Genomic DNA, 27,331 nt, shown 5'->3' with positions numbered 1-27,331 from the left:
GTTTATTTATTATTTATCGATTTTTAAATACCTGCGTTCGGTTTTGCCATCACAATGGTTTACAGTTATGAAGTTTAACAGTGTTTTCGTTCTCCTAATCTACTTTCCATATCTTTTCCTCTTTTTCCCCCTGCCCTCTGCAGTCTTGATTCTCCCCCATCCTGCATGGGCATGCTTTCAATGTTATATTTTGGGGAGGGGGGCTTAATACTCTGCTTCCAGCTCCACTCCCTACATCCCCTTAACCTGCTCTGCTTCCCATTTCCCACTGACCGGTCCTTCTCTGTTTCCATCCCTCCACTCCCCAGCAGGTTCCTCCTCATCCCTCCTTGGCCAGCTGCCCTCCTCTGCGGGCCTTGGTTCACCCTAACTGATTCCCACCCCTCATCAGCATGCTAGGCTTCCCCTTCACTGGCGGGCTCCGCTCGTCGATCATTTGAGAGTCCCCCTCCTCGGCAGCCTTGGATCACTTTCCTGTTCTGTATTCCTTGAGCCCGGGCATTTCCCCCCCCCCCCCCCCACCCCCTAGATCTGCTCCTGCCTTCCACCCCCTGCAGCACCTCCCCTCACAGATTCCAGGTCAGACCCAGTCCCGTGCTTGCAGAGTCCGCACATGACACTCCAGCACCTGCATGTCCTGAAACCTGGCAGCTCAGCAGCAGTCACTATCTCCTCATCCTCAGGGCCACAGCTGCCGGTGGTGTTTCCTGCCCTCGTTTTGGAAACCCCCCCAGAGATTACTGCTGTTGCCTCTGGGATGTAGCAGGGGAATGCTTTATTTATTTTTATGAAAAAGGGAAACTATGTTCACCTCAGTTCCCCCTCAATTCAAGCCCTGACCACAGCCCCTCTTATTGCTAGAACGGCTAATTTTTAAGAGAGAGATTTTGAGCCTGTGGTATTTTGCATGCCACCACCAACTCCTCCGCATCAACCTTCTCCATCCTTTCAGTAAAATACTTTATTTACCCTGGTAACTGCAGGGCTGGAAGAAAAGGGCAGATATCACCTGCCCACCCCCCACCCTTGACCCTGCCCAGCTAGCACAGAAATCTTCACCAAACTTTGAATGAACATTTTTTCCAACCTTTGTGTCTGTAGTTTGAATCTATCCTCTGTCTCTGCATGTGACTGGCTTTCTCTTAGTTTCTTCTCTGCCTCTTAATTCCTTTTTCTTTTAAAGCGTATTCTCTGGTCTTTCTCCCCTTTGTCATTTGTTATTTTTTCTCCATTTGTATACCTCTTTCTATCCACCAGCTGTCTCGCCACCTAGTTTTACCCCCTACTGCCATTTCCATCTCTCTCCTCATCTCTTCCCGCCACCATGATCCCCCTCTCTTCTCACAACCCTTCTCTTGGTTTTCCTCCCTTATCATCTCCCCTACTTTCTGTTCACATAGCTCCTTTCCCAGTCCTCTCCAACTCTCTTTCTCTTAAATTCCTTTCGCCTAACCACTCAACCCTGCTTCTCTTCTTATCACAGCCCATGTCTTCTCTCTAAGCTTGTATCCCCTTTTCCCTTCTCTCAGCTACTTTCACCTTCTCACAGCCTATGTGTTGGGAAATGTGGACCCTTGACCCGAGGTGGGGTTGGCACTACCTGTGGAGGATGAGCCCCACAGGTCCCCACCATCGGGAGGCGAGGCCAGCCGGGAAGCAGAGGCTAACAGAAGCTTCACCAGTACCAGCCCACGTTCCCCGCAGGTTAAGCCCTTGGGTGCCGAGGCTGGCTGGTCTTAGGTGGGCCTCTGCGTGGCTGGTCCCGGAGAGGCAGCCAGATGGAAGACAAGGAGAAGCAGGGAGGTCAGGTCCGGTCCGAGGTCAGGGGCAGGTGGCAAGAAATGTAGGTCGAGTCCAGTCCGAGGCGTGGTTGCCTTCGAGGAGAGAGTGAGACAGGAACCGTGGAGATACGGTGCTGTAGCCGCCCCCGGGGTCTAGAGCGCTGAAGTGGTCTCCGTGACACAGGAGCACTGTAGCAGGATCTCGTGATGCAGATGCGCTAAGGCAGGCCCCATGGGACAGGAGCGCAGAAGCAGGATCCTGTGGAGTAGAACGCTGAGGCAGGCTCCGTGGAGCGGGAGCACTGTAGCAGGAACTCGCAAGTAGAAGCGCTGAGGCAGGCCTCAGGAGCAGGAGCACAGTAGCTGGATCCTGTGATGAGGAAGCGCTGGAGACAGGTCCCGAGAGGCAGGAGTGCAGTAGCAGGATCCTGTGATGTAGAAGCGCTGAGGCAGACCCCGTTGGGCAGGAGCGCAGAAGCAGGGTCCCGGGATGAAGAAGCGCTGAAGCAGGCCCTGCAGAGGCAGGAGTGTGGCAGCAGGATCCCGTGGAGTAGAAGTGCTGAAGCAGGCCCCGCAGTGCAGGAGCACGGCAGCAGAATCCCATGGAGTAGAAGCGCAAGGCATGCTCCGAGGAGCGAGAGCGCTGTGGCAGGATTCTGTAGCGGGAAGCTGAGCAGGAACATGTAGAGCAGGAACATCAGGTCAGGAACGCTAAGGCAGGATCACCTCAGCAGGAATCAGGAAACTCGTTGCCAAGTCAGTTAGTATGGGAGAGAGGCGGTCATTAAATATCCCGGGAGTCTGATGTCATCAACGGGATGACCGTAAGGTTTCCGTCGTTGGCCCTTTAAAAGGAGGGCTGGCAGCGCGCGCGCACGCCTAGGAAGGGCCCGAGTCAGAATGCCAGTCGGCGGCGTCCTGGCCACCATGTGGAGTCCAGGAGCCGTGTGGCGGCAGTGGCTAGCTGCGGCCATGAGAGCACCAGGAGCAAGGAACAAAGCAAGGCATGGGGTGAGTTGTGCTGCAGCCAGTGGGTGTAACACTACCGTATGTCCACGCTCTCAACTCCTCTCCCAGCCCTTCTCACCTTTACAGCCTGTGTTTACTCCTCTCCCTCTCCCACAGCTCCTCTCCCAGTCTCTCTTCCCTTCATAGTGCCTCCCCAGTCAGAATTCCTTCTTTCAGTTCCTCGCCTAGACCCTCACAGCAGTATTCTCTTTCCCAGCCAGTATCCCCTTTTAAACCATCTCCCAGCAGGTGCCTTAGCCCCTCTCTTACCCACCCTCCTTACAGCTCCTCTTTCTTTCCTCTTCCCAGTCCTTCTATCAGCAGCCTTTCCCATCTCTACTGCAGCTCAGGAAGCCTGTTCTCTTACATTGTTGCTGCTCTCTGGTCCCCCTGAAGTCTATTGGTCAGTCATTCCACAGCCAGCCAATAGGCTTCAGAGGGAGGCGGGAGCAGTAGCTGGGAGACAGAAGTACAGTGCCTGCCCTCCCCTGCCCATGGGTCAGACATTCTATAGCTAGCCAATAGGGTGCAGGGAGAGGTAGAAGACGCAGCAAGGAAACAGAAGCACTTCCTCACTGACTCCCCCACAGCCCAGCAGTACCAAGCTCTCAGCTTCCAAGCTACAGGAATGCAAAAGACAATATTGAGGATGCTCAAGCACGCATAGAGCTGGTGCCTAAGAATAAGAATTTCCTAGGAGCTTCAAGTCTTGTGTGTTATCTCATTTGTGGAGAGTTTCAGCACCAGTTGCGTCTTGGAGTGTAAGCTACCCTGTTACATAATAAACCCTAGTCTACATAATGGGTAGTGCTTTTGTATCTTGTGTTTTCATATAGACCTGTCGGTGGCGATTTCTAAGAAGGGCAGCAAAGGCGCAATCTTTGTAATATTGTCACAAGATGGCAGCAAAACCTGTACATTTTTAATACCCTTACAACCTCCGGTTTAGTTCAGATGACCCTTCCTTTCCTGTTTTCCATTAGCCTGTGACCACACTGTCCATTACTGACATGCTAAAGAACTTTGGTCCATGTAGTGGCTAGACAGCAGTAGAAATGAATAAAAAAAAAAAAAAATAACCAAAACAGCTTAGAGTCATCCTGAAAACCCTAAGTGGACTGAAAGCTACTATTTATTTTCCATTAAGCTCAAGAGGTATGCATTCGAAGCCTAAATTAGTTTCATATCCATCACCGCAACATAGCAGGTTATTACCATGGTAAATGGTAATTAAAGTCCTGTAAGTGGAAATCCAAAGCCTTTTGCCAAAGAATATATGTCATAAAACAGATTTATGAAGCAGGATAACTTAAGGGTCCAGCTTTAGAAGGTCTTGAATAGGCTGATGCAGTGCAGGGCTTTTCCCATTTTGTGTCTCTGGCAAAACGCTGAGCACATCAACCCCGAAGGCAGAAGAAGTCACTCTCTGCCCGTTTGTAGGTGTTATAGTGTGTTTCATCTTCACTTAGGCTCCTGCATTGCAGATTGTGCCATGCAGCTGAGCTTGGAGCCGCTTGGCACCCATCATCGCACTGTTCCTTATCTGACCTGCACATCAGAAGATTCATAGACATCGAACAAGGCAGCAGATAAAGGTAAATGTGGGATAGTTTAAGTCCCCTCCAAAACTAGTGAATGAGTGAATGATGGAAGATATGGCATATCTGACATATTAATATCCATTACCCGCGGGTGTGTGAACGGGCGGACCTGTTGTGATCAGAAGTTACAAGACAGTCCCTTTGCGGGCTTGTGCTGATATGTCATATGTATAAGCTGTAGGCTTACTTGATGAGTTCTAGGCACGGGTTCCTATTTGGAGAGTTTATTTTTACTATGGAATTTAATGTTTGAATGTATGCATGCCTGATTTGTATTGTGTTATTATTATGTATATATCTGCCATAATTGTCTCCGAACATATGGATGCTGTGGAATATAAATTTTCTAAAACAAATAAATACAAATAAGTTATGGAGTTGGAATGCTCCAGGTTAAATGTGATGCAAAGAATAATGTAATGCTAGTTTGCAATGAATAATTTGTTAGTTTATTCATGCCTTTTTTGCAGGCAAAGCTACATATTATGTGTGCTACAATGGGCCTAATAACACAACCAATTTAGCAATACAACATCATAAAATGCAAAAATTAAGTACCACAACTTGGCCCTTCCCCCAACACACTCAGGAGCTGAGAACATTGACTGTCTTACAAGCTAAAACAAATACATGCCCTTCCAACTCCACCCAAAAAGCTTCATAAAATACAAAAACAGACTATATAAATCCTTGCTAGTCTGATCCTCCCCCCACTCTCTAGGGAGCTGGCACAAAAACAATATCAAAATACACTCCCAACCAACAATAGTAAACCACACTCCCAACAGACCCTTACAAAATTAACTGAACAATCTTTCCACAAAACTAAAAGATTTGAATCAATATCACACTCCTACTCATTAAAACAAACTCTCACTTTCCACCCAACCTCTCCTAAAAAAAACTAACAAATTAACCAAAAGAGCGTATAAAGCAATAAACTAAGCTAGAATTCTCTGCGTACCTCTTTGCTCCTGAAGGAGCTCCCAAAGCGACAACCCCCTTTGGGATGATCCTGTCGGCAGTGTCCTCTCAGAAGTAGTCCTTGGCTGATGACTGTCATGGGGAGGGGTGGGGTGGGGTGGGGGTCAGATCCTAGGTGAGCTCCCAACATTTTTCTTATGATTTCTCTTTCTATGTCATCTTTCTCTCTCCCCTCAAAACAAGTATAAGCAAGAGGCACGATACCGCAGGAATGTCCAGATTATGAAAGCATCCGAAATTTGATTGAGATTCAGAATCAGCAGTGCAAACACTGGGAGCCTGGTGTTTACATCTGAGCTAGTCGACCTCACTCAATGTGGAACTCTGGTCAGCACACTCAGATGCAGCTAGAATAATTATTGTGATGCCTGGACTGACCAGGGCTTGAACTTGAATTATCATATCTCTGAACTGATGGAAAAGCAATAGCCTTATGGCAAACAGTCTAGTGACTAGTGATGTAGAAAAGTTACTCTAGACCATAATCATCTTTATTCCGTAAGAATGCCTGCATTTCCTGTGCTGACCCTCCACCTTGCACTCAATGCCCACCTTAGCTGAAGAAACATTCTACGCTTGGCAGCTTCTGACCTGCTCTGTATGATTTTAGTTATTTAAAGATTTTTAAACCTCATTTCCAGCCATAACAGGCCACCCGAAGCAGCGTATACATTGAAATAAAAAGGAGCACCAACTGAGCAGATCTGTAAATGTCTATAATAGATACTTGTGCAATTCATACGGTGTCATTGTCTTACACTGCTACCCCAGGTTGAAAACAAGGAGGCCCATATATAGCCATGTGCTGTCCAGTTAAATTAATCAGATAAATCTACCTGATTACCTTCAACTTGAGTGTTTAGCGATGCAGCTGAACTACTGTATATACAGAGTTAAACTCTAAAGTTAACCATGTAAGTTTATCCGGCTAATTTAGGATAGCCCTACAGCGTGACCAAAGTTAACAAAATAACTTAGCTGGATAACACTGAATATCAGCATTATCTAGCTAATTTACTCATTTGAGTAAGTTTTATTTGGCTGAAAATATACCTGGATAAATCAGAGTTATTCAGAGCAGTGGGAGTCAGAGGGAAGGCTGCCTTGCAGGGAGAAGATCTCACAGAGCCAGCTGCTTAAAGGAAAGCCTCAGCACAGGATTTCTGAAGTTTTTCAGCAAGAATTCCAGTTTCCTACTGGAAAGGATTCTGTATTCAGTTTGCAAGTACCTTTGGGGACTGTGCTAAGAGAGGGTCCTATCTGAAAAGTACCTACTTTCAGGTAGTGCAGAGGTACCAGGACGATTTCTCTTCTGCAGCTTTATTTCCTGCATTGAAGTGCACTATTTAGAAGGGTACCCTATGTGACTTTTTCATCTGCAGTCAGGTATTCAGTAAAAGAATTTATCTTTGAATAACAGATGACTTGTGCAATGTGTTTCTTTTAGTGGAAGATGCAGAATATCTCTATGGGAAGCTTAAGGGCCTTGAGAGAATTTACTTTCCTCCCCCCACTGTTGGGAAAAGAACCTGGGAGCATGGGTCAGAATTTGGACCTAGCAGTCGAGTCCCCAGTGAGCCCCTGAGCCCTGTTAGCTGGAAGGACAAGGGCTACACATGCATTAAGAGGCTCAGAGGCCATGTGCACTTTATGTGTTACTGAAGAGAATTAATGGATCCTTGAATTTTGTGCCCCGGGATAATTGCTTGTATTCTTATGTTGATACTGGTGGAGCCCATTAGCAAACCTTCTTGTGATGGAGTCTCCTGTGGCATTGCCAGTGAGCCCTGGGTAATTCATGGGTAAGCTAATGCAGTGCAGGTTAGTGAGTGAGGGGAGGCACCATTTTGTACAGCCTCTCTCTTTGAGGGTGCTGGAATGGCCGTCCCCTTTGTAAAAGGCTTATAAGCAGCTCTCTCCTGAGACCTCTGGGGGCAGTGTGAGTGACTTTTGAAGTTATTGGAGGTGTTAGGAGCTTTTCCTGAGTTGGATTTTCGGGCCTTCTCTGAGGACTCCAGCAAACTCTGCTGGAAGTTTGTGAGTTAGGTTGAGAATCTGCCCTGCTTATCCACTCCCTGGAGGGTAGGGTCTGCATCCCAGGTTAATTTTGGGCTTAAAGAGACTTTTATTTGTAAGAGGTCTGGTGAGACTCCTTGACATTGCTTGGGGAGAGGGCACAGGGAACCCTCTCTCTGGGAGTCCCAGGCTAAGGAAGATCTGCCCTTCTGCACCACAGTGAGGCCAGAGGAAGTTGGTGACCTGGTGCCAGGACCTTTTGGTGTTTCCTTCAGTTGGGGAAGAAGAAATTATTTTTGAGAAGATTTGGGAGGAAATGTTTGTCTGTCACTCTTCCAGCTCATTAGAAGGAACTATTAGAGCTGCTGCTTCCAGAGTGGATCCCTCCCATGAGATGATTCGTCTGAGATAAAGAGAGTACTGAAGCTTTACTAACTGTGAGTAACGAACAATTGGGACCATTGAGGGCACCCATCAGGCAGTCTTCATCCCAGGGAGAGAGAGAGAGAGAGGTTTTGGACTCTGTGCATAAACACTAATTTTAACTTTTTACCAGTTTTGGAAGGGATTTTTTCTGCCCACCTGGGAACTCCACTTAGCCAAGGCCTGGAGGGTGGATGTTTCCCTGGTAACCGAGTCACTTGCACAGATAGAGGGAAAAGAATTGTAAGCAAAGAGGAACTTTGTGGTGCTGAGGACTAAGGTTTGTGCCATATCTCATCTGAATTTTCTTATCAGTAAAGACTTTAATTTTGGACACTAAACCAGTGGCTCCAGCGTGTTATTTGCGACTTACATCACCCCCAGTAGAGGAAAAATATCCCTCTCCCAGGGACAAAGAATCGAGGCCTTGGAAGTAAGACACCAGGTTCACGCTAGCTTGAGGTTCCAGCCCCGAAGAGACGACAAAATTCTTTTATTGCCCCATTGGGATTCAGTCCGCACCCAGGGATGGGGTTTCATTCTCATTGGTGTCAATGTTTCCAAGGGATTTATTTAGGGGTAGATTTTAAGAACTTGCCCTATTTTATAACATGCGCACGCATGTTATAAAATCGGGGGTCGGCGCGCGCAAGGGGGGTGCACACTAGTGTATCTTCAGCGCGACGAAGCCCGCGGCCTTCACCCATTACCTCCCCCCTACTCTATCCTTCCTACCCCTTCCCCTAACCTTCCCGCCCCCCTGGCCCTATTCTAACCCCTCCCCCATTCCTTTAACTTACCGTTTGCGCCTGCCTTGGGGCAGGCACAGGTTGTGAATGCTGAAACCCTGCCTGCAGGCAAATGGCTGCTGTGCTGTGGACCTCTAGCTCCGCCCCGCCCCTTTTTCGAAGCCCCAGGACATACGATTGTCCTGGGGCTTTACGTGCGTCGCCGGGCCTTTTAAAAAATAGGCCAGGCGCGCGTAACCCCACCTACGCGCGTAAATCCAGAGAATTTACGCACGTAGGCGTTTTAAAATCTACCCCTTAAAGTATTTACCATATAACAAGTACAAACTATAAAAGTGGTTTACAATAAAACACACATAAAAATTAAAACAATCCTAAACAGACAAAACCAAGTGAATGCCCTACTGCTACTACCTAACCACAAAACCACAGATGATCAATCAGACTTACTGACCCCACCGCCAAATACCTTCCTTGGTAAATAACATACAGCAGCCCGGCACGCCACCTTACATAATTTCTGTCTCCCAGAAAATAGATGTACTTTAACTAATTTATGGAACTTCACATAATTAAGTTCTGCTCTCACATGAATTGGCGAGAGGAAGGAAAAATGAGCGGCAACGCCCTTTAATTTATTACTTTTATTGACTTCTTCTGGTCCAGAACAGGAGGATTCTCAAGGACCTTTCTGAGTAATAAAGGAGGGCTTTAGAATTAATACGGCAAAGAGAATGCTCAATAGGTTAGTAACAGTCATAAAACACAGACAGTGTAATGAAATAGACTAAAAATATTTGGGTCTCAGGTTCCTGATGCCTTTATCATAGCTGAGAGGTTGCATTAGCACTGCACAGAACATAGGACCATGAGTTAGCTGCTTCTCGGTTGTCATAGAAACGGTATAAAATCCTGGGTTGTAAGGAGGCCTTGCCGCTCATTCGGCTCTCCATAGGGGCAGTTCCGCTGGCTGAGTCTGTAATTCTTATTAGCAGCACCACTAATATTATGTACAGATGCTGTCAAGCTATATAGAACCGTTAGGGTTGCCAGTTGGCTCCAGATTCACGTGCAGGGTTGATCCAGTCCTTGATTTAACCCATTGCATGCAGGAACTTGCTGTTCTGATTTCCCTATTGCGGTTCCTAAGAAAAGCAAGACTACAAGTCCCAGCATGCAATGGGGTAAACCCTAGACTAGAACAACCTTGCTGGGTGAATCTGGAGCCAATTGGCAATCCTGAAAACCATGCCAGATACACAGTAGTACAAGTTTCTGTCCCAGAGAGCTTAGTTTCAGTTGTTACCCTAATAACTGGCTTTCACAGTGCATGATGTCTAAACAGGATCCTTTTATGTTAAAAGCTCATCAGAAACTTTCATGCAGTGACATCTGGAGTAATGTCATTGCAGATGCTAATAACGGCACACCAACATAAGAAAAGGAAAAGGAGAATCTTCTTGTAAGTCAGTAACAGCTAGAACTGAAATTAGAATTCAGTGCTGATGTTTAGGTCTGTGCTCTTGTCAGTTCACCCCTCCTGGCCAAAGTATACTGTTGAGCTACTGTATAAGAAAGTGCTAGAGAATATACTGCCTGATGGAGTAGTACTTATACAGGTTAGTGCTGTCTAATGGGTATTCGATATTAGGCATGTGTAATGGGGTACTGTGTAACATACTATATGTATGTTACATGTGTAATGAGGAGGTACTCGGGGGTTTTCTTTAATGAGGTACTGGATGGTAGAGGTAGTACTGCTTTATAGAATATTTTATAATGGGCTTCTTTGTAGTGCAGACCAGTACCATATACCATCTGGAAGACATGCTTTGAATCTCATTTATATATAAATAACAAACTTGGGTTTGTGTCTGGAAGCCATTGTAGGACACTTGTTCTTGTGATGCAGATATGCTTGAGGATCATGAAGCTTTGCCAAAAAATAGTAGCTTGATCAAAACTGTCATATCAACTTGAAAAATGAACATAAACCAAAGTAGACAAGATGGCCACTAGTTTGCTGGCAAAGTGTGCACCAGTTTATTCTGCCCTTTCTCCCAAAGCAGCACGAGTGGGGGTGAGTAAAGATGGAACGTGAAAGGGCTGCTTGAAGGAGGGAGGGGACAGGTATTGGAGGAGCAGGTGATGGTAGGGAGAGGAATATGATGGGGGCCTGGGAGGAGAGGGAAGGAGAGTGGGGAAGGGAATGAATGGAGAACAGATCATGCTGGTGAAACGAAGGGACAGATAAAGACTGGTGGGAGGGAGGTACATAGAAAGAGCTTGGCGTGGGTGGATGATAAAGGAGAAAGAGAGAGACACTGGTGGACAAGCATTGAAATGAAAGAGACTACAACATGGGGGAGAGTGAGAGAGAGCATTGGTGGGGTATAGAGGGAGATAAGCTGATGGGGATGGGCTGGGAGGGATGAGAATAGTGAGGATGGGCTGGGAGGAGGAGGGAGATGAGTGCTGCAGTCGGGCTGGGGAGGGAGACCAGAGAGGGAGGGGAGACAGAGAAAATGCTGTGGCTGGCTGGTCTGGGTTGAGAGGTTGCAGTGGTTCGACTGGGGGGAAAAGAATAGGGAGAGAATATGCTTGGTACCTCAGATTTTATGGATCCTATCTGCCCTATTAACTATTGTCCCATCTCCCATCACCCTCCTCCCTTTTGCAACCAAACTGTTTGAATGCACTAATCATCTTCACTATTTAAACTTTACTTCATCTCAAGCCATTCTGGATCTGCTGCAGTCTGATTTTACCTGTCTATATATTCCACAGAAACTGCTCTTCCAAAGTCTCCAATGATCTCTTCGTGGCCATGGGCAAGGTCAAAGGCGTTTACTCAAGCCTCATCTTCCTTGATTTATCTGCTGCTTTCAACTCAGTTGATCACCATCTACTCTTTAATAAACTGTACACCATTGGATTTTGGGATCTGCTGTGTTCTGGTTTTCTTCTTCTCTCTCTTACTTTACTGTATCCTCTGGTGGTGTTTCCTGCACAGCTGCTTTGCTATCAGTCAGTGTGCCTCAAGATTCTGCACTGGGCCCTCTTTTCTTTTCTCTCTACACTTCTTCCCTTGGTGGTCTTATCTTCTGCCATGGCTGTCAGTACCATAAGAACATGAGAACATAAGAAGTTGCCATACTGGGTCAGACTGAGGGTCCATCAAGCTCAGCATCCTGTTTCCAATAGTGGCCAATCCAGGATATAAGTACCTGGCAAGTACCCAGCATTAAATAGATCCCATGCTACTGATGCCAGTAACAAGCAGTGGCTATTCTCTAACTTGACCTATAGCAATTTAAAGACTTCTCCTCCTAAAACTTGTCCAAACCTTTTTTAAACTCAGCTAAGCTAACTGGCTTAATTACATCCTCTGGCAACAAATTCCAGAGCTTAATTGTGCCTTGAGTGAAAAAGAATTTTCTGCAATTTGTTTTAAATGTGCTACTTGCTAACTTTATGGAGTGCCCCATAGTCCTACTATTATCTGAAAGAGTAAACAACCAATTCACATTTACCTGTTCTAGTCCTCTCATGATTTTGTAGATCTCCATCATATTCCCCCATCAGCCATCTCTTCTCCAAGCTGAACAGTCCCTAACTTCTTTAGATTCTCCTTATACGGAAGCTGCTCCATACCCTTTATCATTTTGGTTGCCATTCTCTATACCTTCTCCAGTGCATCTATATATTTTTTGAGATGCGGTAACCAAAATTGAATACATCAAGTCAAGACAAGATGCGGTCTCACCATGGAGTGATACAGAGGCATTATGAAATTCTATCTTTTATTCATCATTCCCCTCCTAATAATTCCTAAAATTCTTTTTGCTTTTTTGACCGCCACAGCACAGTGAGCTGATAATTTCAATGTATTGTCTACTATGATGCCTAGATCTTTTTCCTGGGTGGTAATTCCTAACATGAAACCTAACATTGTGTAACTACAGCATGGATTAGTTTTCTCTATAAGCATCACCTTGCACTTGTCCAAATTAAATTTCATCTGCCATTTGGACGCCCAATCTTCTAGTTTATTTTTATTTATTTATTTATAGATTTTTATATACCGCGGTACGTATAATTATACATCACCTCGGTTTACAGTAAAACAATAAATTAGCAACAGGCTTTACATATAACAGGTTAAACAGAAAAAACATTTAACAGCTAGTCTCGCAAGGTCCTCCTGCAATTTATCACTGTCCGCTTGTGATTTAACTACTCTGAATAATTTTGTGTCATCCGCAAATTTGTCCACCTCACTCGTCGTTCCGCTTTCCTGATCATTTATAAATATATTAAAAAGCACAGGTCCATGTACAGATCCCTGAGGCACTCCACTGTTTGCCTCTTTCTACTGAGAAAACTGAGCATTTAATCCTACTCTTTGTTTCCTGTTTATTAACCAGTTTGCAATCCACAAAAGTATATTGCCTCCTATCCCATGACTTTTTAATTTTCTTAGATGCCTCTCATAGTGGAATTTGTCAAACACCTTCTGAAAATTCAAATACACTACCTCTACTGGCTAATCTTTATCCACATGTTTATTAACCCCTTCAAAAAATGTAGCAGATTTGTGAAGCAAGACTTCCCTTGGGTAAAATCTATACTGGCTGTGTCTCTTTAAACCATGCATATCTATATGTACTTTGATTTTTGTTATATGATTTTGTTCTTTAGAATAGTTCCCATGATTTTTCCAGGCACTGAAGTCAGGCTCACCAATCTATAATTTCTTGGATCACCCCTGGAGCCCTTTTTAAATATCAGGGTTACATTGGCCACCCTCCAATCTTTAGGTGCAATGGATGATTTTAATGATAGGTTAAAAATTACTAATAATAGATCTGAAATTTCATTTTTGAGTTCTCAGAACCCTGAGGTGTAAACCATCTGGTCTGGGCAATTTATTGTTCTTCAATTGGTGAATCTGACCCACTACATTTTCCAGGTTCACTGTGATTTGGTTCAGTTCATCTGAATCATCATCCTTGAAAACTGTCTCTTGAACGGGTATCTCCCCAACATCTTCATTAGTAAACACTGAAGCAAAGAATTAATTTAGTCTTTCTGCGATGGCCTTATCTTCCTTACGTGCTCCTTTAACCCCTTGATCATCTAATGGTCCAACTAACTCCCTCGCAGGCTTCCTACTTCAGATATATTTAAAGAGTTTTATGCTGATGACTCCCAGATCTACTTCTCTACACCAGAAATTTTACCAAGAATTCAGTCCCAAATCTCAGTCTCCTTATCTAAAATCATTGCCTAGATGTCCTGCTGCCACCTTAAACTTAATATGACTAAGATGAAACTTTTACTCTTTTCTCCAACACTGTATCCAACAGTGGCCAAACCAGGTCACAAGTACCTGGCAAGATTCCAAGGGGTAGATAGATTCCAAGCTGCTAATCCCAAGGATAAGCAGTGGAGTTTTGCAATATACCTTAAACAATGGTTAATGGACCTTTCCTCCAGGAACTTACCCAAATCTTTTTTAAACACAGGTACACTAATAGTTTTCACCACATCCTCTGGCATCGACTTTCAGAGCTTAATTATGCATTGAGAAAATAATATTTTCTCTTATTAGTTTTAAATGAATCACCTAGTAACTTCATTGTGCGTTCCCTGGTCTTTGTAGTTTTTGAAAGAGTAAACAACTGATTAATGTTTACTCGTTCCATTCCATTTATTATTTTATAAACCTCTATCATATCTCCCCTCAGCCATCTTTTCTCCAAGCGGAATACTCCTAACCTCTTTAGCCTTTCCTCATAGGGGAATTGTTCCATTCCCTTTATCATTTTGGCCGCCCTTCTCTGTAACTTTTCTAATTCTGCTTTATCTTTCATGAGATGTGGTGACTGGAACTGCACACAGTACTCAAGATGAGGTGGCACCATGGAGTGATATAGAGGCATTATGATAGCCTCTGTTTTATTCTCTATTCCTTTCCTAATAATCCCTAGCCTTCTATTTGCTTTCTTGGCTGCTGCTGCACACTGAGCAGAAAATTTCAACATATTTTTTTTATTTTTTATTTATGCATTTTTTCAAATATACAAGACTTAACATCTTGACAGAAAAACATAAGATAAAACAGATAATCGGACATACAGAAACCGTTCATCACCTCCAAATATCTCAACAGCACCCGCTTAACATCCACCCTCCATAAGTCTTTAGACTGAGGTGTAGAAGAGTTTGAATCTGGAAAGGATGGGAGCTCCACTGATTGATTTACATGAAAGGAGGACATAACCATGGGCAGAAAAGAGGGAACAGTTCTAAGGGACACTCCTGTATCCATAATCCTCAAGAAGGGCTCCCTGCATGACAAGGCTTGGAGCTCCGACACCCTCCGAGCAGAACATATAGCCACCAGATAATCACCTTCAAAGTAAGATCCTTAAAAGTCGCCCACTTCAAAGGTTCAAACGGAGGTGCACACATAGCTCTCAAGACCATGTTAAGGTTCTAGAAAGGATAAGGATTCAGGACCGGAGGACACAAATGCTTCGCTCCCCAAAGAAAACGCACTACGTCCTGATGCGCCGACAAGTCAACTCCCTGAATCTTACCACGGAAACAACCTAAGGACGCCACCTGAACCCGCAGGGAGTTAACGGACAATTCTTTAACGAGACCTTCCTGCAGGAAAGCCAACACATCTCCCACAGAGGCCTGAGTAGGCTGAATCCGGCACTTCAAACACCAAGCCTCAAAAACTCTCCACACCCTGACATACGTCAGAGAGGTGGAAGTTTTCCTGGATTGCAAGAGGGTAGCAATCACTCCATTTGAATAACCCTTATTCTTTAAATGCTCCCTCTCAAAAGCCAGGCCGCTAGACAAAAGCGATCTGCCTGATCCAAAAACACAGGTCCTTGATGTAGAAGATGTGGAATGGGAACCAATCGTAAAGGACCATCCACTACTAGGTTGACTAGGTCTGCGAACCATGGATGCCTGGGCCACTCCGGGGCCACGAGAATCACGTCGCCCGGATGAATTTCTGTGCGATGGAGCACTTTGCCATTTAGCGGCCAGGGCAGAAACACGTATAGGAGAACATCCGATGGTTAAGGGAGAACTAAGGCATCCACTCCTTCTGCACCCATCTCTCGCTGCCAGCTGAAAAACTGCGGGGCCTTAGCATTGCGAAACATCGCAATGAGATCCACATGAGGTGTGTTCCATTTGTGGCAAAGAAGTCAGAAGGCCTTGTCTGACAGTTCCCACTCTCCGGGATCCAGTTGATGTCTGCTGAGAAAATCCGCCTGAAAATTGCTCGTGCCCGCTATGTGAGAAACAGCTAACCTCTCCAGGTGCAGCTCCACCCAGTTCCTGGGCTTGCTGGGCAACAGCTCAGCTCTTGGTGCCACCCTGCTGATTTATATATGCCATAGTAATACAAATCCTGTGTACACACAGTACACAGGATTTGTATTACTATAGTGTTCATCAGTGATTTCCTGATTATTGTGGATTCTAGAATTTTTGGATTTACATATGCCACCATCCTTGCATTGTCCGACAGCACTCTCACCGACTTCCCCTGCACTAGGGGGAGAAAGGCCCACAGGGCTAACCTCACGGCTCGGATTTCCAGGTGGTTGATCAACCAGGAGGCCTCCTCCACAGATCACTGGCCCTGTGCTGAACTTCCCTGGAAAGGCTGGCATCCGTGGTCACAATTACCCAAGAAGGAACCTCCAAATTCACTCCTCAGCGTAACTTGTCTAGGCGGAGCCACCACGACAGACTGGCCCGAGCTGGCTTTGTGAGGGGAAGAGGCAGATGAAAAAGCTTGGACATTGGATCCCAATGGTCAACAAGGCTGACTGCAGAGGTCTCATATGTACAAAGGCCATAGTACCAACTCCAAGGTGGCGGCCATAGATCCGATCACCTGTAAGTAATCCCAGACCTTGGGTAACTGTATGCTCAAGAGAGCTCAAACTTGCTTTTGTAACTTGGAGATCCTCTGGTTGGTAAGAAACACCTTTCCGAGCGCTGTGTTGAAGAATGATCCCAGAAACTCCAGCTTCTGGGAAGGAACCAGATGACTCTTGGCCAGGTTGACTATCCAGCCCAATGATCGCAGATGCTGTAGGACACAATCCACGGCCATTTGACACAGAGACTCCGAGTTTACTTGAATCAACCAGTCATCCAGTTAGGGATGGTCCAGGATCCCCTCTCTTTGGAGAATTGCTGTCACCACGACCATGACCTTGGTAAAGGTCCTGGGTGCTATCGCCAATCCAAAAGGCAGAGCACAGAACTGAAAATGTTGTCCCAGAATCATGAACCTCAGATACTTTTGGTGATCATGCCGGATCCCTATTTAAATGTATTCTCCAGACTGCAGGTTTTGCACCTCCACCATCTGCTGGAGACAAACACTGAGGGATTGCAGGTGGCATCTCGGCATAAGTAGCAGTGTCAGTCAAAATTTCTCTGTTTCCATCTGCTGGAGGGGAGGCAAAACCCAGGAGTCTGGACTGATCTGGGTACGTACAGGGAAACAACATTCCAATATCATTCTGTTATTTGTGAGAGACAGATTTTGGAATATCTAAAGTGAAATTATAAAGGTATAATTTGTCTTTATCAGAAGGAAGCAAAGTGCTGAAAACAAGACAGATTTGTTCTGTGAATGACACTAAAAAATGGAACATTACTAATTATGGTGACTAGCTGTTCAAAAAGAAATTTAATGTAATCCCCTGCATCTCAGGGGGTCACCTTTACAGCCTCAGGGAGCATAGTAGTTACTATCCCGAGGTAGGAGAATAGATCTCCGGTGCCGTGAGCTGGGAGCAGGATAACTTGCAGGGCCGGTACCAGGCTGAGAACACTCCACATTAAACAAACCACTCAAGACTCAAGTTGTGCTCCAAAAAATAAATAGTTTACTGCAGAATCTTCGGGATCAAACATAGTAAGAGTGACAGTTCAGGTAGATGCAGAAATCAAACAGAATTACAGTTCCAGAAATCTTAACTCTTCTCCTTAAGTAACAGTTTCCTCCTACAGCAACTCAAGGTCTCTGGCTACTTTGTTTCTTTTCACCTTAGTCCTTGCACAACCTAGCATGGCCCTCTATTCTTAGTTAGCAAAAGAGTTTACTCACAAGAATGTCCTGCTCAGCTCAAGGAAAAATACTTCTGGTGCAGCATCAGGATCCTTTGAGCCCCAAAATAAGTTCCCTCTGGCACAGTTTGGCTTCCTGGTCCAGAAAAGTTCCTGCCTCAGTTAAGTGCATATGTTATCTTTTAAATTCCAACTTCCAGGCTGTATTGCACTCTCTACTTCTGTGCTCTCAAGCATTTGGGGATTTTTAAGGGAAAATCCCTGCATTCCTGCTGCTCCCTTCTGAGATTCTGGGTGAGGATCACAGCTCCATCCAACTCTCTTTCCTGGTAGTCTGGAACAGCCCCAGACATAGGAGAGTCAGGGTTTTTATGACTTCTTTTTTGAAATTGACAATTTTTATTGAAAAGTATACAACAGTGTGAACAGTCATAAGTGTATATCACAAGAGAAAGGATGACATTTCCCAATAAAATCAGACTTAAGGTATCTTGTATAATACTGGAATATTAATAAAACAGTTTACATAGCTATTATTCTTATCTGGGTAATGTCTTTTATACAAATGCACTCATTACATTCGAACACTAACTGTTCCCAAGTGTTTAATGATATATTAGCCCATAGGGTTTTTATCACTTCTGCTCCATAACTGAACCTCTAAGGGAATCAACCCCCTCGCCTTTCAACGCGGCAGGTTACACGTCCTGACATATAGCTGACCCAGGGCTCTGGAATATTCCTATACTGGTTCCAGATTAACCTTTGCCCCATGCACATCCTGTGCACTTCCAACAGATGTTGACAGACTGCTTAGCACCCCTCAAGGCTCCCATAAAGAAGAAACCTGCATTTTTACCATTGCACTTTCTGTGGCATAGATGCCACATTAACAATGTAGGTAGCATTCAGTTACTCTGGATATAATGATTGAACAGAGATGGGACAAGGCTCCCATTCTAGAACCTTCTGGAGCTTTCCAGAGAGTCATCTAAACAGGCCCTGTTCATGGGACAATCTAAAAATACCTTTCTGCTGTTTTTAATTCCTTCTTTCGTCTACACAAGATTCTTTATGCTAAACAAATTCCACTTCTAAAAAAAGCAAGTGTTATTTGCCCAATTTAATTAAAAGCAAAATTCCAAGTAAGGAAATTTTGTTAATTGAGCAAAATACAAGCTGGTGGTATTACTAAGCTGTTGCTTTTAAATTAATCTCCAAGGATAAATCTGTTTTTGCTAATTTCAGAGTCACTAGAAACAGGTAACAATCCTAAGGAAAATGTCCTTTGAAGAGGTACGTTTCAGAAAAACTGGGCCTTGTGCCTGGCCTGACCTTTCTCATATTTTACCCAAAAGGATTGTAAAACGTAAAGGGATAATGAAAGTATGACTTAGTGACGCCAGAAGACATGGAGGTAGCCAAGGAGGTAAGCTGCATGGAGCTGTGGTTATGACCCTAAGGGGCCGATGCAAAAATGTTCGCGAAAAGCGGGCACTGACTTTTCAGCGCCCGCTTTCTTAATGCAAGTATGGCTCCCGCAAGGGGGGCACCATGCAATATGTAAATTAGGGGGTCGTGCTAGGAAGGAGGGGCTAAGGTCATTTGCGCGACCTTAGCACCTCCTTACTAACGCGACCCGCCGTGGCTGCCAGTTATGAAGACCTACGCTGGTAAACTTGGCTTCGGTTTCATAACCTGCCTGTCTGCCAGTAATGAAAACAGACGCCGAGTTTATCAGCGGCAATTTTCAATCCTGGCAGACGACGGGTTATGAAAACCGATGCTGAGTTTACCGGCGTCGGTCTTAATAACTTGGCAGTGTGCCGAGCTTTTTTTTTTTTACTTTAAAAAAGAAGTACAGAAAAACAGTTTTTTCTGCTTTTCTATACTTCTTTTACCTGCACTCAGCTATTAATGCCTGCTCCAGGCAGGCTCCTGCTCCAGGCAGGTGTTAATAGCTGAGCGATAAATGTGTGTCTGAGACGCACATTTATTTTTTTGCATGCGGAGTGAATTAGTAATTGCCTCATTCACATGCATTTGCATGTGATGAGCGCTATCCCATTCACTCCACGTCTGATGCGGGTTAAATAGGTGCTAATCCCCCTATTGCATTAGGGGGTGGATTAGTTCCTATTTAACCTGCGTGGGTGCTCAGCCGAGCACACTGTATTGCATCATCCCCTATGCTTCCATGTAAGCCTTGGGGTAGCCTGCACATAATGGCAGTTATGACTCAAACAACTTTGGCATGGCTACCTTGGGCTTCCAAGAAGGCTTTGGGGTAAAGTGCAGGCGTGCCCAAGATTAAAACCCAAAATTCAATGAACATGGGGAGGCTAGATGTTTTGGACAATGGTGTTGCTAGTTTTGGCAGCCATGTGAATTATTAGAAAACTTGGGCCCCCATGTGATAAGGTGCATTATATTATGTGTGCAGGACTGCACACATTTCGAACTTTCGTCTTGATGTAGCAAGGAGTTTAGCATACAAAGAGGGTAGTTTTATAATAGTCTGCATGTACATAGCACACACGAACTTCAGCCCTTATTTCCAAAGTGGACTTACAGGCAAATCTGCTTAATCTACGCCCCCCCCCCCCCCAGGAACACTTGATAACAACCCCTTCTCTTTCATAGAATATATCGCCAAATACATCTCCATAGACACGCCAGCAATCATTCTAGGAGACCTGAATCTACATGTCGACAGCACACCTCGAACTCCCTCATGCAACGCCATTCTGGATTCCTTGGAAGCTTTAGGCTTCAAACAGACCATCAACTTCCCAACCCACAAAGCGGGTCATACCCTTGATCTACTCTTCACCAATTCCCAGATACAGGTTGACCCCCCAACTGGCACACCTATCCCCTGGTCTGACGATTAACTCATTTAGAACATCCTGCTCCGTAAAGAAACCCCCCAGCCTTCACAACACAAGCAACACCATACACTACAGAAAAAATTGTAATAGAGACGAACTCATCTCGGCACTCTCTAACACACTAAACAACCTAGATCTTTCAAATGCAGATACTGCCCTAGCATCATGGCACGACATGACAAATACTGTAGCCAACAAAATATGCCCTCCACAATCAATGCAACTACACCCACAGCATAACAACAAATTAAAAAACCCATGGTACACACAAGAACTAAAAGATTTGAAACATCACCTTAGAAAAAAAGAAAAGGCCTGGTGCGAAGAACCAACCCCCACTCTCCTGGCACAATTTAAATCTTCTTTACATTGCTACAGGGAAAGAATAAATAATGTTAAAAGAGATTTCTACTCTTCCAGAATACACCAATTCCAATATAATCTGTGAGCCCTCCTTGACTACGTTGCCTTGCTTACCAAATCAGCACCCCCAGATATTCCCGAAGATGTAGCTAAAACCAAATGTGAAGAACTTGCTGCATTCTTCCAAGATAAAATCAACAAACTGCTGACACAATTCCCCACCACCTCTCCACCTACTCAAGTCTCGCAAGAAGCATACCCGGCCTCCCCAAAAAACCTCCCCAAAGGCCCCAAAGGCCTTAACTCATTAGAATACACCACTGCCCTTGAAATAGAATCATTTATTAAGAAAGCCAGACCTTCCTCCCACCCTTCAGACACAATCCTTACAAAACACCTCCTCTCTATCCCTAACTTAATTGCCCAACCGATTTCCAACATTATAAATGCCTCCATCATTTCAGGCCTTGTACCTAACCCTCTCAAACAAGCTATTGTCAAGCCAATACTGAAGAAACCGAAATTCAATCCCACTGACCTGTCCAATTACCGCCCTATCTCAAACCTTCTGTTCATATCAAAACTTCTTGAGAAAACAATCAATAAACAACTTACAGAATACCTTGATGACAATCAACTCCTCACCCCCTCACAGTATGGATTCCGGAAATACCATAGCACGGAAACCCTTCTCCTTTCCCTATCAGACCAACTTATCAAAGGCCTTGACAAAGGTCAATCCTACATCCTAGCCTTCCTAGACATTTCCTCAGCATTTGACACCATCAGCCACAGTATCCTCCTACAACGACTAAATGAAATTGGAATAACAGGTGCTGCCCACAACTGGTTTAATTCCTACCTCAGCAATCGAAACTTCAAAGTCAAAATTGGAAACCACGAGTCCAAAGCTATTCCTCTCGACCAAGGAGTCCCACAAGGTTCCTCCCTGTCTTCCACCCTCTTCAACATTTACATCCTACCTCTCTGTCATCTTCTATCCAACCTCAAGCTTCCCCACTATATCTATGCCGACAACGTGCAGATACTTATTTCAGTATCTGACACACTTCCAAATGCCATGAACATCTGGAAATTCACTCTACTTTCAATTAACAATCTCCTAACCACCATTCACCTTGCCCTGAACACTACTAAAACCGAAATCATGCTTATTTCACCTCAAAGTCACCCCAACACACTCCCCCTGCTTCACCCTCAAACACCACCATTCCCATTCTCCCAACAGGTACGGACCTAGGGGTTATCCTCGATAAGCACATCAACCTCAAGAAATTCATCAACACCACTTCAAAAGAGTGCTTCTTTAAATTGCACACACTTAAAAAATTAAAACCCTTACTCCACCCTCCGGATTTTCGTACAGTACTTCAAACCACAATATTCTCTAAAATCGACTATTGTAACTCACTCCTACTAGGTTTACCAAAAAACTCCATCCACCCTCTCCAAATACTACAAAACATAGCTGCCCGGATCCTCACTAACACCTGTAGAAACGAACACATAACTCCAGTACTAAAGGAACTACATTGGTTCCCAATTGCATCCCGAATCCAATATAAGACCCTCTCTCTCATTCATAAGGCACTCCACAATCTGGAGATGAATTGGTTCAACGACTCATTGATTCTCCACGAGTCTACTAAACCCACCAGACACCAAAACCTCGCTACCATTCATACTCCCTCCCCCAGAAACACCAACCTGGCATCCACAAGAGCACGTGCGCTCTCCGTAGCCAGCCCTGCCCTCTGGAATACAATGCCAGTGGAGCTATGCCAGGAGGACTGCCAAAAAATGTTCAAGCAGAAACTTAAGACATGGCTGTTCACAAAAGCTTACACCTAACACTACCCAGCTTACACCCAATGACCATCTTATACCTAATACCACCCAGAAATGCCTCGACCTAACCTCACCCAGTCATCTCCCAGTCTATATAATTGAAGCATTCTTATTAGTCCCAGCAGTGCAATGTATATAGTAACCGCAATGTATACAGTGTATACAATGTAGTGCTATGTATATGGTAAGTGCAATGTATACAGTGTACATATTTGAAGCATTCTTTTTAGTTCTTGTAGTGCAATGTATTTACTATCTGCAATGTATATAATATTATAGTGCAATGTATATAGTTCACAACGCAACTTAAGTGTAGTTTATAATGTTTATTGTTTCTCGCCTGTTTTATGTCAAACGCATCCTCGGCATAGTTTACTGTTAACCAATGTGATATCACTGATGAATGTCGGTATATAAAACCAATAAATAAATAAATAAATAAATAAATGAGACAGCTTTGAAAATTAGTGGGACCACACATTTCCTCTGCATGTGAAAGAGCAGGAAAATTTACACTTGTACTTTCCAAAAAATTAAAAGTACACCTTTATATGATTTCCCTGCCCCAACTCCACCCCGGGAACGTCTTTTGGCGGTATGTGGAAAAGGTATGTGCAAAATGGCATCTGTGTGTATTTTTCGGCATACTAACCCTGGGTAATTTTCAGAAAGCTGTTTTACGTGCATAGAAAATGATCCCTTTAAAATATATGCATAGCTTAGTGCTGCCCATGCACATCCGGTGTTATCCAAGCTGCTATTCCCCAATGAAGAGAGGTGTGTAAGGTTTACTTGTGGTTTCTAACGCTGGAAATTTCCTGAGTAATGGGAATTAGATCTAGTTTTAGATATCTGCTGGGTACTTGCAATCCGGATTGGCCACTGTCTGACCCAGCATGGCACTATTTATTTAGCGAGTGGTCAGAGATAAAAGTGTCCAGGGCTTGTGTTAGTCTATGGGACTAGCCCTGGATTTCGGGGTGCAGGGGTCCTGGGTTTTCTGCACACAGCCTGTGAACACAAAATGTCTGCTCCTAACTCATGTTTTATGCACACAAGCCTTAGTTCTGCTCCTTACATGTTTTGTGTATATTAACATGATTTATGAGCTCTATTTTATTTGTGCACATTTTTAGGTTTGCATGCTTTTGCATTTGCGTACTATTAGCTGAGTGCATCAGGCATTGACTTTTTATTTTGGCACGTGCATTAAGAAAATGAGTAATGAAATAACGTGCATTTTTTTTTTTTTTACATCTGGCCCGTGATAATAAGACTTAGAAGAGGATCTAGCTGTTGAATTTACTTTTGGTTTTGTACAAGTTGTAGAGAAAGATGACAAAGCATGAGGTGGCCTGTCAGTGGAGGTGGTGGAAGCTTGGCAGATTCTGGGTATGCTTAGATGTGGAAGATGGTGGTGAAAGGCAGGTTCAGAGCTTGGGTGGAAGACAAGATGTTGGTATTAGAGTGCACATGGGAATTTGCATGCTCATTTACCTCAAGTGAAATAATCTCTACAGGGTAGACCAGATGGGCTAAATTTGGTCTTTTTCTGTTGTCATTCCCTTCATTCCTATCTCCCAGTATAACAGTATAACTGCTGTAGCAGTTCTTGTGATATTCTTTGATCAAAGGATAACTTTATTTTTACCACCAGGGGTAGCTGTGATGATAATAATCTAATAACAGGTTTATATTTCACCTTTCATCTAGTCAGATTCCTAACACTTTTATAATTTAATACGCCAGATGCGCACATGCAGCCACTGCAGTGGTGGTGGTGGATTTTCTTCAGAAGTAAAATGCAATGTGTCAGAAAGTCCCATTGTAACAAGTTAGGACTCATTAAAGATCCTGTTGAACCTTCTCATGCAGAACTCTAACAACCCATCAGTCCATGCTGCAGCCTCACTCCTGGTACCGAAGCAGAGTGGATTTTATTCCACAATAGGTGATATCTCTCCCACTGTTTCACTATAATTAAAAAAAAAGACTTTTTATTTGGCACCCTTCAAATGTGATATGCATTCATTAACACAGGGATTCTCAATCCAGTCTGGTTTTCAGTCATGAATATGCATGAGCTGGCTTTGCAGTCAATGGAGGTAATACCTGCCAATCTAGCTCATGCATATTCATGATGGATATCCTGGCAACCTGACTGGCTAGGTGTGTCCAGATGATTGGGTTGACAATCACTGCCTTCACACACGCTGCTGGGATTGTGTTCATAGGAGGAGGAGGGGGCTCGTTTCACCTTAGTAGGTAAAATAAATAGGAGAGGGGTTGTTGGGTTTATTATGTTGCAACCTGAAGTAGGAATTTACAGGTTAATATGGGGTTAATCAGAACAGTATCAGAGAGAGGAATGGGCTGAGCTTTGTTTGAGAGCTTCTATAAGGAGCCGAGGGCAGGGGAAGGATAACGTTAAGGTTGTGTGCCAGCTCTTGTGCTAATTATCCAGTGAGACCCTTTCCTGTAAGTAGAAAGCAAAAGCCCAGAGTGTTAATTCAGACTTTTGTTTAGTCCATATGTCTTGTAAACTCCCAGTCCCTTCATGGAGATAATGTAATAAGCTGTAAACTGTGATTAAAATGCTCCCAGCAGCACATCTTGTAGTGCTTTAAAAATGATATGTATTAGTAGCAGCACCAGACAAGTTTAGACTCCCTTGTGCATTGGGGATGCTCAGGAATAGCAGTGGACTGACCCCTATGTAATCTGTTCACTACTGCCCAGAGCACTTCTTCTAATCCAGAATTAAATGGGTTATTTTCTTGGGGTTGGGCAGGACCTTAAAGGTTTATTCTATATTTCTAATGCTGGAGGATTGCCTGTGTTTCATTGCACTTCCGAGGAATGGATCTGACTTAGGGTTGATGGGCTAAATGATTTTCCCATCATGTGTCTATGAGAAGCATGCCTTATACGTTGGCCCCTTAGTAAATTACCTCCAACAGTGGATTCTCAGACAGCAGCATTGAAACGCTCTGCTGCTCTGACAGTTGTCTATTCACAAAACTGCAATGTCTGATTAATAATAGTATTGTGGTTATATAATTATTATCATAATTAGTATAGCAAAAACCAAATGTAGGTAGCACTTTACAGAGACACATAATGGACAGTCTCTAATCCAGTGTTTCCCAATCATTGTACCATGGCACACTGGTAACTCCTTTAGACCTGATCAAGTGTTCCTCAGAAAAGTCTCCCCTTCCTGATACTGAGATCCAAACCAACAGCTGTGCTCTAGGGATGTGCAGCCTTGAAAACTCTGTTTTGGTTCATTTCGGGGGTACCTCAAGCTGTTTTATTAGCTTTGGAAGGAAAATAAAATATTTGTTCATTTGTTCCATTTGTTTTACATTGAAGTCAATGGACTTTCCTGTAAAAGAAAAATGGGCTGAGGCCTAGGCCAGACACTGGCCTGATGCCAGGCCCCATTGCTGAGGCCCAGACTGACACCTGGGCCTTGGTGACTGGGATCTTGCATTGGTCCTAGTCTCTAGGCCCAGGCTTAGACCTTGCTATCTGGGACCTGGCCTTGAGCCGAAGTCTAGGCTAGGCCAGGACCTTGGCATCCTGGACCTGGTCTTGGCTGGGTTCTGTCAATTGACTCAGGTCTAGGCCCCAGTGACTGGGTTTAGGCTTATGCCCAGGCCTGGACCTCAGCAATGAGACCTGGTGGAGACCAGGTCCCAGCATCAGAGCTGAGCCTAACCTCAGGCCTAGGCAATCAGGACCCTATCTTAAGCCGGGCCCCAGCATTGGACTTAAGTTCAGGCCCTGACCTTGGCACTGGGACCCAGGCTTAGGTCTCTGGCCTAAATCCAGACCCAAGCCCCAGGGAGAAGACCTGGTCCCACTGGAGGTCCCTTTTTTTTTTTAAGTAAACAAATACAAATATACACAGAAATTTTCATTTATATTCATCCAAGCCTATTTTTGGTTCATATCATTCATACAAACCATAAATAGCCTCATTCATTGCATTTTTTTACATTCATTTAAAACGAATGCACATCCCTACTGGGCTCTGATCTCAGCTTCTTGCAGGAATAGGACACAGCAATGGTGTTCTTAAACTTGTCGGAACTCCTTTCTGGGAAAATGTGTGGTAATTAATGAGCAGCATACAGGGCACAGATAACTGGTTTCGTGATCCACTTTGTGCAGCATGCACAATGTACACAGCACCTCGTCATCCCTGTGAATCCTTCAAGCTTCTGTCTTATCCCCAGCCTGAGCGAGATAGGGAGAGCATGCACTGAGTGCTGGATGTAACTCACTACCCAAGTGAGAATGCACGGCACCACTCTAGCATACAAAGCTGTTGTGCTGCAGTGCCAGTGCTTAATACTCAACTGTAGGTGTCTGCCCAAGAAAGCTTATGCTTGGATTTTATTTGCTATGCCTTGTCACAATGTCTTTATATGTTATGATACATGTATTGTTTTTTATGTATTGCTGATTTTAATGTGCATTGTAATCTGCTTAGAAAGGAAAATGGTTTCTTATCT

This window comes from Rhinatrema bivittatum, chromosome 4 (assembly GCF_901001135.1).
Source record: "Rhinatrema bivittatum chromosome 4, aRhiBiv1.1, whole genome shotgun sequence".
NCBI classification, from domain to species: Eukaryota; Metazoa; Chordata; class Amphibia; order Gymnophiona; family Rhinatrematidae; genus Rhinatrema; species Rhinatrema bivittatum.
This window is presented reverse-complemented; position numbering follows the sequence as displayed.